The sequence below is a fragment of the Lynx canadensis genome, chromosome D3, assembly GCF_007474595.2.
Source record: "Lynx canadensis isolate LIC74 chromosome D3, mLynCan4.pri.v2, whole genome shotgun sequence".
Classification (NCBI taxonomy): Eukaryota; Metazoa; Chordata; class Mammalia; order Carnivora; family Felidae; genus Lynx; species Lynx canadensis.
Window position 1 is genome coordinate 1,135,932 of NC_044314.2, and position 17,149 is coordinate 1,153,080.

Genomic DNA, 17,149 nt, shown 5'->3' on the forward strand with positions numbered 1-17,149 from the left:
CATTGTGAAGGCACAGAGGCGAGGAGCCAGGGGTTGATGTGGATGAGCTGGTCGTGGGCAGGGGGCTTTCAGAGCTAATGCCAGGGGTCACCCTGTATCCTGGAGGGCGTGAGGAGCCGCTGACAGACCCCTGATGGGTGTGCCTGGAGCCCGACCAGACTGGATGCAGGAGGCAGGTGCCGGCGCAGAACGAGGCACCGTGGTTGGACAGGCAGGAGGGGCGTGTTCACGACGGGACCAGACCTCACAGGGCCCAGAGGTGGGAGGGGAGCGTCTCCAGTGTCGCTGGGCTCCCAGCTGGGACCATGGGATGGTCCTGCTTTTCACCAGGTGGAGCCACAGTCGTGGGGTGGGCATCGGGAGATTCACAGGTAGTGCTTGCAGAGTGCGGGTGGGGGGGGCTGGGTCTTGGAAAATGGGCCGGGCGTCATTTGCGTAGAAGCGGTTGAGCTGTGGATTTGTGCGTGGCCTCCCGGGAGAGAGAGAGCACGGCTCTCTGGGGCTGTTCGGGCTGTGGATGCACCTGGGGTTCCGAGAAGAACAGCAGCCCCACTGGGCACAGCTACCCCTCCCTGGGAGGGCACATCTCCTGCCCGTTCTCCCCTTCCTCCCTGGGGAGTCACGCGAGCCCAGGAGGACACCCGTGGCCCCTCCCACCCACTCACCTGTCCTGCTGGGCCAGTGCCAGCTGAGAGCTCAGCGGGATGGGGGGGGGGGGAACCCTTCCCAGGGTGACTTGGCCCTGCGTCCGGAGAGACAGACAGCTGCGTGCGGCCTGGCCAGCGCCCTCAGCCCCGCCCACCCGGGCCGCGTGTCTGTCCTCAGTGGGTTTCCTGCCCAGCTTTCCGGCGGGAGAGCTGTGGAACCTGCCTGGTACGCAGGCCAGCACGAGGCCTTCGTGGTCGGAGACGGGGTGGCGGGAAGGTGTTTTTCAACAAGCAAAGAACAGATTCTGCAGAAAATATACCTACCGAGATGATTCAATTTCATCCGTAAAAACGCGGCTTTATTCAGAAATTGTCAGTGATATGATACAGCTAATTAAGGCATGGTGTTAACGGTTTCATTAGAGGAGATAATATTGCACAAGAAAAATAAGAAATCATTATGATGAATGTCTCAACATTACATTACATGTTAATGAAGTGTAAATGATCTAATTATTTTTGAAAGAATACAGATTCGATTAAACTGTCGGAATTAAATTGGAAAGGACAGCCTATTGTACTTTTTATGTACAGACAAGTTAGCGTTAATTAGGCACAATCTACAGGAACAAATGAGGCACAGCCCTCGGTGAACAATCACGGATCCATTGCTCAAGGCAGGGTTTCATAAAGAATTATATTAGGGAAAAATTGTAAGTCAATTACGTACATGCCGCAGCCGTGGGAGGGGCGGGGGGACGCTCGGCCCCCTTCCTCGTGTCGGGCTCTGGCACAGCGGCTCTGTCAACGTGCCCCACCGCCACGTTCGTGAATTCTGATTCTGCTCATCAGGGGCGGTGATTGATTTTCATTGTCTGTCCCTGAAATAGCTTCCAGGAGGCAGCATAACCTGGCTGATAGCTTCCTACAGAAGGTTCGGGCCCTCAGAGGTGACTTCTCTGCCCTCTGTCCCCACCAGGATCTCCAAACAGGACGCTCTTTGGTGTTATTGTCATTGTCATGGCAACACGGCTGCCACCTTTGGCCATGCCTTTCCAAGTGCTGTGACTGAGCTGTGAGGGACCACTCGGGTTTCCCTCCCGTTATGTGTTTTAGATCAATCGACCCAAAGAAGAGGAGGAGGAGGGGGAGAGGGAAGAAGGAGGAGGGAGGAGGGATGAGGAGGAGGATGGAGGAGAAGGGGGAGGAGGAGGGGGAGGAGAAGGAGGGAGGAGGAGGAGGCGGGGAGGAGGGAGAAACCACAGTGAAGCAAAAATCCCAGATCTGTAAACTTCATCAATACTTGATCAATACAAGTCTTTTTTCTCTTCTGGAAAGGCAATTTTGAAAACCGAACATTGTGCATCCCGCTTTATTCCTATCCTGTGTACGTTTTTATGGAATCCAAACCTGAAACGAGAGGCGTCCGTGTCTTAAAGGATGTGGCTGCTGGGCGCCACGAGGGCCCGGGGGGCGGGCCGAGTGTGCCCCAGCCTCAGGAGGGCAGTTTCTTGGACCTTCCGCCTACAGGCAGAAGGTGGCCTGGTGGCCCGTCTGTGGGGGCACCTGCCTGTATCTCAAACCTCTGCGCGAGGCCTACGCTTTCGAAGTGAAACCGTCGCCTGGTAAATGATATCCTTGCTGCGTCGCAGAGTCGTCCTCTTTTATGGTTGTGTGCTAAAACCCAGTACACAAAGATATGACGAAAAACCTCCAGAGAAATGAAAGGGTGGTTATTTATGGAGAGCGTTCGCCGTGTCAAAGTGCTTGCTGCCGGGGTCCGTTAACTCTTCTGGTCCGCTAGAAATCAGATAGAGTTGGCACGGTGGCCCATGAATCTGCTTCATAAAACAAGGGACGGCTGTTTCCTCCCCTTCCTCTCCCTTGGGAAGGTTCACCGGGGGTAAGAAGGAAGGGGGCATGGCCTTTTGGTGTGCAGAACAAGAAATTTCTTTTTACACCCAGCTCCCAAACTTTAGGGTAATTATTAATAATTAGAATTGAGTGAAAAACCCACACCGAGTGAGTTATTCAACGTAATTTGCAGTTAACAATAGTTGCCTTTTTGAAACCTCAGGAGTCAGAACAAGAGAGTCATACAGTCTTTTTGTTTTAATTTCTGGCAGCTGAAGGGACGGGATTTAGAAAAACCCTATAGAGGGAACCACATGCTTAAGAATTACCAAAATAAAATAAAAAAAAAAGCACACACATCAACAACAACAAAAGTAATTTGTAAAATGCATGGAATTTGGGGTTTTAAATAAAATATACTTGGACTCTGCTCAAGCAATGTTCACAAAAGGTGCTCGCGGCAAGCTGGGCTTTTTGTTTTAAAATTTTTCAGTATATGCTCGCGAAACTCCATCCTGAAAAATATTCCCGGGGGAAAGCTTCCAAAGTTGTGAGCCTTTGGTCCCCGGGGCACTGGTGACCGCGGGCACCCGGTGACAACCCCCAGGCATCGGGTGATGACGGTGGGCGCTGGGTGATGACCCGTAGGTCCGAGGCGGTCGCCACGCATCCCAGGTGATGCCCGCAGGCGCGGGGTGACGACGGTGAGCGCCAGATAACGGCCGACAGATACCGGGTGAGGACCAGTGGGTTCCAGGTGATGGCTTCTGGCTGGTCCAGGTGGGGGTGGCTCTGAGAGGGAGCCACAGCAGCCGGCTTGCGGTCACAGCTGGGCGCTGGCGTCGGGCTGACCGAGAGCCTGCCGTGGCCTCTGGCACCCGCCCAGCGCGGTCCTGGCTGGTCGAGGCCCAGGGCTGTGTCTGGAAACTGGGCTCAGTAGCGCACGTGCCTCCTGACGGTTTGCAGGGGGTCAGGAAAACGCCTGCGGAGCGTCTGGACACCTCGTCGGCTTGGTGACGGTGACTGTTCTACGGATCCGGGTGGCGGGCGGTGCCTGGCACTGGGCTACCACAGACATTTCTGTCTGAGGGTCAGGAGCCCTTCTCCGTGGGGTCGAGAGGTCTTCTTCAGACCCGTGTCGCCCACGACGAGTCTAGCCGTGGATCCGGAACCGAAGCAGGGTAGGGGCCTGAGAGCACATGTTTCCACGGCGCCGGGAAGGAGGGTGTCACACGTCCCCGTCACACCGGCCTCGTTTCCGATCAGACTAGAAAGCAGGCCGGCTCAGCGGGACGCAGGTACCACAGGGCTTCCGGACCTCTGCAGGCAGTGGCCGCCGGTGGGGGGAGGGAGTCTCCACATCTCAGGGTCCCGGGACCCTCGTTTCCAGACCAAGGCTTCGGTTTCTGAGTAACGATCTGAAGACGGGAAGACTCAGTGTAGGTGCCAGACGTGGCTTAGCACGGAGCGGGACAGAACGTGGCCGTGACAAACGAGGCACAGCTCCAGCGCACCCGGGAACTCCTCTGCGCCAGTCCCCCACCCTCCCCGGGCCGGCGCGGCGACGGCCGCTCAGACCCTCCCGTCTGTGCGCGGCCGGCCAGGCAGCACCCGGGGGCCCAGGGGCCTCTGCTGGGAGGCCGGGGGCCGGGGCAGAGGCTGGGGACCCAGGCAGGCCCTGGCACCGCGTGTCACGCGCTGTGCTTCTCCTCCTCCCGTGTGAATTCATCCGGGAAACCTGAGGGAGGCCCGGGTTTGTCAGAGCGCCTGGGGCAAGCCTTCCGTTGCACACTGGCCGCCTGTTCCTTGTGAGTTCCATTTCGGAAACGAGATTCCCCGCACACAAATATTGGCGGAAGATCAGCGAACGTCAGAGATCGTGTTTAAGGCCACTGTTTCCTTAGAAATGCTTAAAGATAAAATACGGTCTGAAGCAGGAATCGGTGGGCACTTGCTGGAGGTGTATCGGGCAGCGATGATCTTTGCCTGTCTGGAGAGCATCTCACATAATCTTCGCTTCAAAAATATTCTGAGTTTTGCTTTGCAGTTCAGGGTAACACCGCCGGGAAGCCCTTGAAAATAACTACCAAGCTGGCAAAAGAACAAAATAACCGTGTGAACTAGGGTGCAGAATCTGTGTAGTAAAATGTAAAACAGAGTATTTCGCCAGTAGCTAATAATGCATTAACACTTACTCTCTTATTCCTCCCAAGGGACTCAGTATAATCAATTTCAGGTAATATTTATTAGGCTCATGTCCTGTATATCAACCACTCAACTGGGTTTTGTAAACTTTTTACAGAGGGGAAAAATAGAATATTTTATTCAATGGTACTCAAAATAGTAAAATATTGTTTAACTGAATGTCAAAGGCAGAGCGGGTGTTGGGGATAAGAAATACGTCTTTACATTCTTACCTTAGGGTACCATGTTCCTGCATTATTGAGATCCAGACCCTTTAATTATAAACACTATATCGAGTCAGGCAGTTAGGGGGGCATAAGACTCAGACGAACATGGCTAATGTCAGTGTTATTAACATGGTCACTCGGAAACTAATTGTAGAACGCGGTTAGGGTGTCAGACATATTGTGCACTAATGCTACGCAATGAAAGATTAATAATAGCAAAAAAGAAAGGGGAATCCGGGGCTGCCAAACTTCACAGCCCGGCTGCCAAGACGGCGGGGGCTCTGGAAGAGGAGGGGCGGCCAGGCGGAGATGGCTTACAAAGAGAAATCCTAATTTGTTTCTCTGTTTTTTCCAGCATTATGGACATGCTTTTCTGTTCAGTTTAAATTGATTTTTCAATTTGATCCCAAGCCAGACTATATGTGACCTGATGAAGTCTCAGGCCTCCCGAGCCCAGATCTTAATCTCTTGTCTGAAATAGTTAGCATAGTCTGTGTCTCCTGCATGGGAGCCGAATGGACTCACTGACTCCTCTGACCACGGCTTTAAACAAACCAATTAGGTGTCCTCTGCGTGTGAACTATGGTGTCAAGGAGCAGAGGAACAACAGCCGTGTCCCCCCAGTGCCCCGTGCAGCGAGCGGGACCTCCTCGGGGCAGGATCCCCTGCCTCTGCCCGCAGCCTGGCCGCTAGTAAGGAGAGCCGAGGGCGCTGGGCAGTCCTCCCGACCCCGTGCCCTGTGCCCCGACCTTTGCGTGTCAACAAGCCAGGGGCCGATCAGTGATCAGCGATCACGGTGGTGGGGGGGGGGGAGCGGGGGTGCGGTTCTGTTCTCTCGAGTTCAGTAGCTTGAAGGTGAACCTGTACGGTAGATGTTGTCTTCTCTTGAGATCACTGTGGATGGAAGTGTACGGGACTTCAGGTATTTAATAGGAAAAAATACTGGATAAACTTGATTCAGTCTTAGGTCAGTGTAGATAATGAGCAAGTCTCATGTGGCCTGGACTGTCGCTTGAACTCGTTCCCTCCCAAGCCCACAACGCGGCGTTCTGGCCTTGGTTCTGCCAGGGGCTTGGTCTGCCCCTCGCACACGCTTCAGGTCCCCTCCTTTACAAAGGTACACTCTCTCGATCTGTTCCAAGGTGTTTTGCTTCAGCTTGTCCTTACCTCTACACCTTCTGGTTTTCTTTTTTCCCTCTTGACTATCCTTGGAGGAGAAATGAGTGAAGAATGGGAACAGGCAGAAAGGCATCTGCAAAGGCTCTCGCTAATCTGTACGGGGCGGATGAGGCAGAACGCCGGCCCCACGAGTGACTCTCACGGTTGCCTACACCCATCGAGCATCGAGGGACACGCTGAAGTCTCCGGCATCCTGCAGGACGGCGTGAGGAGAGCTAATTTCTCTTTCCCCCGAGAACATGCACAAAACGACCGAGATCCTGAAAAACAGAAACACAAAGGTCATCTTCTGCGAGGTGGGGAGGCCCCTGTGACCCTGAGCAGTAATAAGCGAGGAAGGGCTGCCGATGCTCGGGGGCTAACACGGGGTCGGTGCGGGCAGCCCTGAGGGGGCACGTACACCCGCAGCCCGCCCCCTCCCCCCCGCCCCCCGCCCCAGCCGGAGAAGGGCCGCTCACCTGCAGGGCAATGAGCTCGGAACAAGCAGGAGCGGGTGGAGGGCGGAGCTGGTCTTGACAAAGGTGGGCTCGAAGAGTCGGGGAAGGTGCGGCTGAACACGGAGAAACGCAGGCAGACTCGGCTGGCAGTGAGCGGTCTGTGGATGAGGCAGAGTAGGAGGCGCCCTGGGTCCTGGGCGGCCCATTAGCTTCTGCGAGAAGCAAGAGCTGAAATAACACGCTCACACACACACAGCCTTGTGCCACAAGACGGCAGCCCCAGCCCGTCGCCCACATACGTTTTCTGCAAATGTTCGGCTTAGAAACAAGGAGGTGGAGGTGGTTCTAGAAAAAAAGGCTCTGAGAAAAAGGCAGAAATAAAAGGAAAACATGGCAAGTGAAGGATATTTATCAGAAAATGCTGTCATGATTGGTCTTGCCAATGGGTTTTTGCGTAGGACACCGAAAGCACGGACAACAAAAGGCCAAATGAACAAGTGGTCTTACCTTAAACCAAGAATCTCTGCGCAGCAAAAGAAATAGTCAACAAAATGAATAGACAACCCACGGAATCGGAGAAAATATTTGCAAACCATGTTTCTGATAAGGAAACGTATAATACATAAGGAAAAGTATAAGGACTCCCATAACTCAAGAAACCGAAACAAAACCCAGAAAACAAAATTGAAAACAAAACCAAATAACCCAATTAAAAATGGACAAAGGACTCGAATAGATGTTCTCCGAAGAAGACATCCAGATGGCCAACAGACACACGAAAAGATGCTCAACCTCACTCATCAGCAGGGAAATGCAAATCAAAACCACGATGACATATCACCTCACACCTGTCAGAATGTTATTAGAAAAAAAGATTAGACGTAATAGGTGTTGGCAAAGAGGTGGGGCAAAGGGAACCCTTGAGCACTGTTGGTAGAAATGCGAATTTGTGCAGCCGCCGTGGAAAACAGTATGGCGATTCCTCAAAAAATGAAAAATAAAACTATCCAGCAATCCCACTTTTGGGAATGTATCCAAAGGAGTTGAAACAAAGATCTTGAAGAGATACTGGCACTCCTAGGTTCATGGCAACATGATCCACCCTAGGCACGACATGGAAACGTGTCCACTGACGTATAACACGGATCAATGGGTAAACCTGGAAGACGCTGTGCTAAGCGAAATAAGCCAGACACAGAAAGACAAATACCGTATGACCTTACTTATATGGGAAATCTAAAATAGTCAGATTCATAAAAGCAGAGAGCAGGGCTGTGTGTTCCGGGGGCTGGGGGAAAGGGGTGGGGAGGTAACGGTCAAAGGGTGTAAACTTCCATTTATGGAGGATGAATACATTCCAGAGATCTAGTATACGTAGTGCCTATAGCTAGCAATACTGTATGATAGACTTAACATTTGCTGGGAGGGTAGATCTTAAGTGTTCTTTTTTTTTTTTTTTTTTTTTTCAACGTTTATTTATTTTTGGGACAGAGAGAGACAGAGCATGAACGGGGGAGGGGCAGAGAGAGAGGGAGACGCAGAATTGGAAACAGGCTCCAGGCTCTGAGCCATCAGCCCAGAGCCCGACGCGGGGCTCGAACTCCCGGACCGCGAGATCGTGACCTGGCTGAAGTCGGACGCCCAACCGACTGCGCCACCCAGGCGCCCCGATCTTAAGTGTTCTTAACCACACACACACACACACACACACACAAATAATAATAATAATAAATCAGTGGAGGAAACTTTGGGAATGGATGGGTATGTCTGTGGCCTTGAGTGATGATGGTTTCACGGATGGATACTTAGTCTCAAACTCATTGAGTTGCACACATTAAATACCTACAGCTTTTTACATGTCAATCATACCTCAATAAAGTAAAAAAAAAGTCATAAAGCAGATGGAAATTGTGACAAAGTATATTTTTATGGCTTAAAAACAGATACGTATTTCCTGAAGCAATCACTTTCACAAAACAAGAGGTCGAAGAGGAGACAGTGGGTCTAAGGGCAAGTATAATAAGGCCAAGAAGGAGATAACGCACAAGTTGTGAGAGCTTGTGAAGGAGGTGGGAAAGTAAAAACATCACAAAAACCAAGGCCACATTGGAAGGAGCGTAAATTAGGCTGGATACTACTGAGTTCTAGAAAGGACACGCAGGGCAGAAGCAGGAAGGTAAGCGAGAGCAAGTGAAAATGAAGATGATGTTAAAGGGAAGAGACAGAAATTAGAGCTGTAGCAATATGGGAAATAAGGTATAAAATACGCGTAACTAATTTTGATGAAAAAGATAATAAGTTATATTGTAAAATAGAATTATTTTTTCCCCCTAGAATAAAAAGAAACCTTGAAGTTTTAGATTGTCCCAGTATAAAACAGCATAGAGCAATCAAGACAGGAACCTACTCCAATAATGTTATTGGATTTCAGAGACAAAGAAATAGTGCCTGGGCTTCCAGAACAAAAAACCCACAAAATACCCACCTGGAAAAATTGTGTGACTAGTGTCAGACGTCTCTGAGACAACTGTGCACTGGAACAGAGCTGGGCCATCACTACGATGCCCTCAAAAGAAGAAAAATGGGAACCGGTAATTTTGTACACAGGCAAACTATGAGTCGACATATAGTGAGGACAATAGACAAATACTTTGAATTTGCGATAACTAAATTAATACATTTTCATAACCCATTTTAAAGTTAGCTGTGATGAACTCCGGCCAAGAGAGAGACAAATGAAGAAACTATCTGTGAAAGACAGACATTGGGTGCAGGGTTCATCTAACTGGAAGATTAAAAGATGGGGCATGGCTGGGTAGGAGATGGAAGGCAAATGTTATAAAATCTAAAAATGCAGACATCACAGAGCAAAATTTGAGAGTAGAGGAGGAAGGGAAGGTGGGAGGTGGTATCGGAACTTTGGTTCCATGGTCTTTTATAAGAACATAAAAGTCATGCAAGCACAGATGTATCTAAGCTGTTGACTGACCTTCCCTGAAGTTGAGCAGCGTCCAACATGAACACGTGTACATGTAAATTCCATTTCAAGACAACAGGGTAAATACTAGAAAAAAATAATAAAGTACAATCAGCTGTAAGTGGATGGTGACGTGCCGCGAAGGCACCAAAAAGTAAAAATACCCTAATTTCATTCTTGCTTATGGTAGGAGCCAATAAAAACTCCCTAAAAGCAATAAGTATATAAGTTTTTTTGTTAAAAATGCTAAAAATGCAAGTCTTTCTGTGTATGGAAACACACAGAAAACAAAGCAAACACTGAACATTTAGTGAGAGGAAAAGGCACTAAAAACAGAAAGCACATCCTGAAATGTGATAAGGAAGCTAAGACCATGTATATCTCTTGCATCTATATTTGTAAATGGACTAGACGAAAATATTAAAAGAAAAAGGATTTGTTTTGACATCACAGAGCAGAAGTCAGTTATATGGTGCATACACTGAAACAAAGTAAGTCAGAAAAGTTGAAGTTAAGAAGACAGGCAGGGCGCCTGGGTGGCTCAGTCGGTTAAGCGACTGACTTCGGCTAAGGTCATGATCTCGTGGTCTGTGAGTTCGAGCCCCGCGTCGGGCTCTGTGCTGACAGCTCAGAGCCTGGAGCCCGCTTCCGATTCTGTGTCTCCCTCTCTCTCTGCCCCTACCCTGCTTGCACTCTGTCTCTCTCTCTCAAAATAAATAAATAAATAAACATTAAAAAAAATAAAAGAAAAAAAGGAGACAGGCAAAGGTCTACCAAGCAAATAGACACAGAGAGAGAACACAAGGAGGAGCATTTTCATAGCAAACAAGGTGAATTTCAGCCCAAACGTATTAAAGACACGTATTAAACGTATTAAACGTATTAAAGACAGAGAAAGACACTTTGTAATAATAGCAATTGTGATCAAAGGATCTCATAATTTATGAATATCTAGATATTTCATACCATTCACCAAAATTTAGTAAACACGGGTGCGAGAACCCCCAGGGGGAATATACAGAAACTTGCTGGTAATAGGTGTTATTTCTGGTCTCTCAACCCCGGACAAATACAGCAGGATCGCAAAGACATAGGTGATGCCTGCAAATCACATGGTGGCGGGTCTGAGTGCTACGGTCTGAAAATAGGCTCACAACTTCTTTACGTAGCTAAGGACTAACGCGGCACATGTAAAAAACTGACCACGGGGAACAAAATCTCATAAAAACAAAAGCAATAGTTCAGATTATGTTCTCTGATCATAATGCAATAAAGCTAAAAATTAAGCCTAAAATCATAAAACAAACATTAACCACAAGGTCATAAGACAGTAACCAGGCAGAGAAAAGTCTCGCTACCTGGAAGATCAAGAATAAAACAACTGAGGTAACAGAGGGCCGAAAAGCCAAAATCTCAGAATCTCTCAGAAATCACTGTCCTAAAAAAGGGTATGTTGGAAGGGATGGGCCACAGTAGTGCTCAGAGGAAAATTCACAGCCTTAAATAATTATCCCGCCCTCATAAATAAGAAATAAAATCAATGAATCCCCCAACGTGAAAAGTTAGAAATTGAATAATCGAATGAACCTTAGGGATCTGCATGGAGTTGTGCAGCCGGCTCCGGGGCCTGCGGGAAATGGCTGAGTTTTCTGGGGGGTGCAAATTACTGACGCTGAGCCCAGAAGATATAGAAAATGTAAATGGACCAATTAATAGAGAAACCAGAGAAATAGGGCAAGTATGCCAAGCCCGGCTTCACAAGCAACTGTGTTGAATCTTTAAGAAAGAGATGTTGGCAAGGACACAGTTGTGTCCATGTGGGAACAGACTTCCGAATTCTTTTGATGGATTAAAAACTGATAGCAAAATCAGACAAAATTAGCAGGAAAAAAGAGAACTGCAGCTCTAAACTCACTTGAAAGAGAACACCTTTCCTGAGCAAAGCACTAGGGAATACAGTGTGTAATGTAGTGAAAGAATCCTATAACTTCTGCAAATGGCAATTTATTTCGGGAATCTAAAATGCAATACCCACAACTCACTATTAATATATTTTTTAAGAGTGTTCACTATGTGAACAAAAATTTACATAGATATTGAAAAGAACTAGATGTGATTAAAAGACACTTTCACGAATCTGTGTCTTTTTTATTACGGGATCAGATACGTATTTCCGTGGTGTTGGAACACGTCCGTTCAACTACGTGACACTGTGTGTGGTGGGAAAACATGGGAGCATCCCATTCAAGGCAGGAGAAAATCAACCCGACAACCGTTAACATGGCTGCTGTGTGACACCCTACAGGAGGTGCGGCTTCGACAGTCAGATGAGAGCCGGACACGTGCCCTAAAAATTAGAAAGAGCGAAAATTATCACTATTTTCAGAAATACGATTATTTGCTTAATAAATACAAGCGAACAGACTGCAAAGCCCTTACAAGTGAGAGGATTTTGTGAGGTGGCTGGCTGTAAATGCATAGAAATTAATACTCCTCACATATACCGAAAATGTCCAGTTACAATTACTGGAGAAAAGAGCCCATCTGCAACCGCGACAGTTAAAAAATCCCAAGAGACACACTTCACAAAGAACGCTCACGTTGGGTCTGTCCGGAAATTTAAAACAAAGCGTGGGATCCAGAGGAAAATCTGAACGATAGAAAAGCATGCCTTCGGCTAGGAACACATGGCACGATAAGTGAAATCTAGCACCCCTGGACTTCAGACTGTAGAGTTGCGTGGTACTTGAATGATGGCGATAGATGGTATCGGAAGGAAAGACGCTAGCACAGAGAAGAGTCCGGAAATAGTCTCACATGTACATTGCAATTTATTAATTGATAAAGATAGACTGCCCGAAACAGGACACTGGAACACTGGGTAATACTCTTTTTTAAAATAGAACCCGTATCTCATACCTTCATTAAAAATAAATACCACTTGCATCAAAAATTAACACAAAACTATATAAAAATGTTCGACCTAAAATTAGTGTTTCTCCCCCTGAATCTTGGGATGGGGAAGGTCTTTCTAGGTATAAAACCAAACCCACAAGGCATAAAATATAGATTAAGTAATTCAACTACATTGAAATCAAACGGTTTTTAATGACAAATATGACACAACAAAATCAAAAGACAAAGGACAAGTCAGGGAAAATATGTATAATTTATATCGTAGACACGAGGCTAATTTTCTTAGAACGTGAAGATCACCTACAAATAAACTAGACAGTATTTAACAGCCCCAAAGAAAAATGTACATGAACAGTTTATAGATAAGGAAATACAAATGGATCTTAGGCATTTTAAAAGATACCCACCCTCACTGGTAACCAGAGAAATGCATGAAAGCCATCCTGAGATTTTCCCCACCTGTCACATACACAAAGACCAAAACTTTGGTAACACAATGGTTTGCCAAGAATACAGGGAAACAGGAGGCCTCGTGTGTTGCTAGTCATAGGGTAACTGGTGTCCGTGGCAGCGATTTGGTAATGTCTAATAAAATTACAAATCTGCATAGTCTTTGACTTAGCTTGTCCACAGACAGGAAATATCACATACGTGCATTTAAACACGTGTGAAATAGTGTACGTGGATATTCATTACACTGTTTTTAATAGCAAAAGATTCAAACGATCTAAAAAATCCACAAAGAAGGGACCAAGTAAATAATTCACGGTATATGTATTTTCTGGAATGCTCTCTGGATGTGTTAAAAATATGAAGCCGTTCTGCATACATTCGTGTGGAAAGATCTCCAAGAAAACAAACGACCTCCCCCCCCCCCCCCCCCCGCCAAACACATGGCACGGGAGGCTAATGGTTTCAGTAGTAAATCCCGTTTACACATTTTGTTGGTAGTGTTCTCCAGAAGCTGGCAGTGGTGGTTACTTCCAGAGAGGGCTCTGGGGGGCCGGGGACAAGACCTACGTTTTGCCCAGACCTGGTATCATCTGGTGCCGCGCGCTCTATGACTTTGCCGATAAAAAGAAGTAACATTTTTGGTTGCTGTGGAAGGGGAGCAGTGGATTGGAATTGCACAGCCTCCCGCCCCCATCTGTGAGCGAGGAGGAACCTGGGGACGATGGAGAGGGTTCCACTCACGTTGGGGGTGCTCGGTGGTGACGAGGTTTGAGACCACCACTCAAATAAGAGCCTTCCTCAAAAGTCCCTTAAGCCTGGCTGAGCAGAATGCGGACCGATTGTGGGGCGTAATCGTCTCTGACCATCCACATGCCGCCGGCCGCTGATTTGTTGCTGTAGCCACTTCTGCCAAGGTTTGAGTTGGGGCCGGGAGCCCCCCGCCCCCAACGACCCCAACACTATCCACAGATTATTTTCCCGGAGCGGTCTTGGAAATGAGGGGCTTCTGGTGCCAGGTGTCCTCACTTCCCTTTTAAAATAAAGGCTGTAGGTCTGGTTAGCTTTGCGGGGTGGCCTGTCACTGGCAACCCTCTTTGCATTCTTTTAGGGGACAGTCAATTCCTGGCCACAGCACATTACTTCTAGTTAACTGAATGTCATTGGGTCGAGATGGTCTCAGGACCTTTCCTGACCGTGGGGAGCATTTTTCCTGCAAAGACACCTTCAAGAGGCCGATCGGGGTGACGCCTTGCAACCTGCTTGGTTGAGAAACACTGCCATTCGGAGTTCTGGGACACCGGTCGTAGACTCTGGCCGTGGGAGGGGGCCAGACGCACTGACACCCACACCGTCAGTGGCGTCGACAACATCTGGTCCTTTAGAGGCAGGCTCAGCCGGGGACATTTGGTGTTGCTGATGTCAAGTGGCATAGCTGTTATGATTGAACAAAAACCAAAGAGAAAGGAAGGACAGTCAGTATGTACTAAATTCATGCTATGTTAGACATGCACTATCTGAGCAATCTACCAGCACGTCGGTTTTAGCTTTCGCATAATTCACACGTTACACGTGAAGACACTGGGCACAGAGGGGTGGGCAACGTGGGGTTAGGCCGTGGCAGAGCTGGGACGTGGACCCGCTGCTGCCACGGAGCCCACGGTTTGGAGCCACCAATCGCAGCAGCCCTGGAACAAGAGGGGAGTGCGGCAGTTCAAGTCCCTCGGTTCTCACCACGTGACCCCCGCCCCGTCTCAGGCGCCGGCTCGCCCCCCTCAGCACCAGGCAGGGCTTCCAGCGAGGGGACGGGTCATCCGCAGTAAGTGGCTACCGGCCCTCAGCTCCATCTCGAACGTGGTGCTCGGCAACTTCGGCAAAAAGAGTTTAAAAAGATGCTGCGAGGCTTTCTGCTGATTATCGATGCGCCACAGAGGCGGGCTGGACCTTCCAGGAGCGGTTATGATAACTCGGAGAAAACACTGCCGTGTCCTGACCCATCTGGGCTGAGTCTTCGGAATATGATACAATTCTTTGATTCTGCTGTCCTGTGGTTAGTTGAGAGGGGCGGATGGGGCTTCCGAGCGGATCTCTGGGTGGCGGGCAGTGGCGTTTCCGGAGACCTGCTGACTGTGTAGATGAGGCGGGGGGCCTGCACTCGGGACTGGGTCTGTGTTTAAACAGACGTCCTTCGGTTCTGAGATGTGTGGTTTGCGGAAGAGGGACGTGGGACCAATGGCTTCTCTGAGGGTCTCCAGCCGCAGTCTATGGGAGGGAACGGAGGTGAGCGTGTCCATCTGTGGAACGTATGCCTTCAGGAAGGATGGGGACGGAGGGGCTGTGATGCAGTGACTCGGGGCAGTACGTGGGTGTCTCACTCGAGGCCTGTGTGTGTGCACTTTGGACACGCATAGACATCTCCGTAGCGCACGCCCAGACATAAGCGAAGGGACTTCAATTTCTTCGGTGGGAACAAAGGCCATTTTGGGCACAGAGCGTTATTAGATCCTAGGGAGGTGGTGGATGGTTTCTGAGAGCGGATTTGAGCTTTCCTCGTGGCATCCGATCTGTGTAACTGAAAAATGTATGTTACATCTGACATCTCTGACCTTTGTGGCGCTTGCAACGTTATTTTGAATCCACCCTCTCTGATTACAATATTTTTAGTGAACGATCATGAGAACTCAGGCAGCAACAAAATACTAAACTAACATCCCATTTTCTTTTCTTTCTGGCTTTTCGGCCCCTCCCGCCCCTCCTCCTCCCCCAGCATACCTAAATTTGGCTGGAGGCCATCTGGACATCTGAGGGGCTTGTCTGAGGATTTGGATGGAGATCAGGCTGGGGTGGGGTCCATCTGCTGGGTGTCAGCTTGCGTGAGAGAATCAGGACTCCGGACACCCAAGTTTTGTCCAAGAACCTGACTTTTGTCCTGTGGTCTCCTGTCCAAGCCGCCCTGCCTACCAGCCAGCACCGAGGGGCCTGATGGCACTGCCCTGGCTGAGAATGGCCCATCTGGGCACAGCATAGGCACCCAAGGCTCTCACGAGGGGTTTCTGGAACCAAGCATAGTGGAGATTGGGCGGCAGAGCCCGAGAGGTCTGCCATCTGACTGTCACTGCGGCCCTGCTGTCTCTTCCCTCCCTGGTGTGTGCAAATGTGGATACGGTCTCTCTTGAGCTAAGTGGTGGGGAGCCTGGGGCTCGTGTGAGGCTGCACGGGAAACTGGTGGTGTTGGCTACATTGGCTGCTGGATGCAGAGTGAGTGGGGACAACGGAACACGGAGGCACCGCGGCTTCTCTCTGTGGTTTGGTCCCGAGTCTGCGGCTCGCGCGGAGATGCAGACCGAGGTCGGGGCGCCCGCTGAGCCCCCACTGGCACTTGGCACCTGGAGCGTTTTTGCTCCTTCCGGTGGTGCGGAGCCTCGCTTCCGGTGATTGTGGGCCTCGCTTCTAGGAGGAGCCCTGTTCCTCTTCCTTTGTCCCATTCATTGAATGCACTACTCATTTCTCCTTCTTACTCCCCATACCCTGAATCTCGACGGTCTACCATTTGGGAAAAAATGCCCCGGAGCGAACTGATGCTTGTCGTGTGTTTCTCGTGTGTGTGAGAGGCCATGGTCCTTTTCCCTGCATCCCGGAGGATGTGCCCCTCACAGTGGTTGCCCAGCACGTGCTTGCCCCTCCTGACTCGTCCTGAAGATGTGTCCGTGAGCGGTAGCTTCAAGATCCTCCTGAGTTTACAGTGAAGATGAAAGAATTCAGAGGCAGGTGCATGGAACCAAGTGATTCACGCTTCTTGTCTCCTTTCATTCTTCCAACAACACTGTCGGGTCGGTTCTGTTGCCCCCATTTTACAGGTGCAGGGATGGACATCAGAGGTAATGTGCTCATAATCAGCCTTCGGGAGAGGCCAGTATTCACGATGCCCGCCTCGGTGCGCAGCTGGCTGGGTCCGCCGTCGCCTGCTTTCCGGGACATTGTGGACCAGCTGGGCCCGTAGTGCAGGGCGCTTGCTTGTACCGGGGCTTTGAAGCGGGACTGTGAACGTGATGGTGTGGACGGAGCCCGGGGTCTGGGAGTGCCCTGCAGGGCGACCACAGTCCGGGACCCTTTCCAGCAGCTCAGGGTTCCCACTCTCTCCAGAGATGACTCATCTAAAGGCAGGCATTTGTACTTGCACGGTTCAAGCTACTCAAACTCCCAAGAGACTAATGTGTCCCAGGCAGGAAAGCCCAGGCTTTAATTCAGGTTAAATACAGCTAAGTGCCCCCAAAGAGT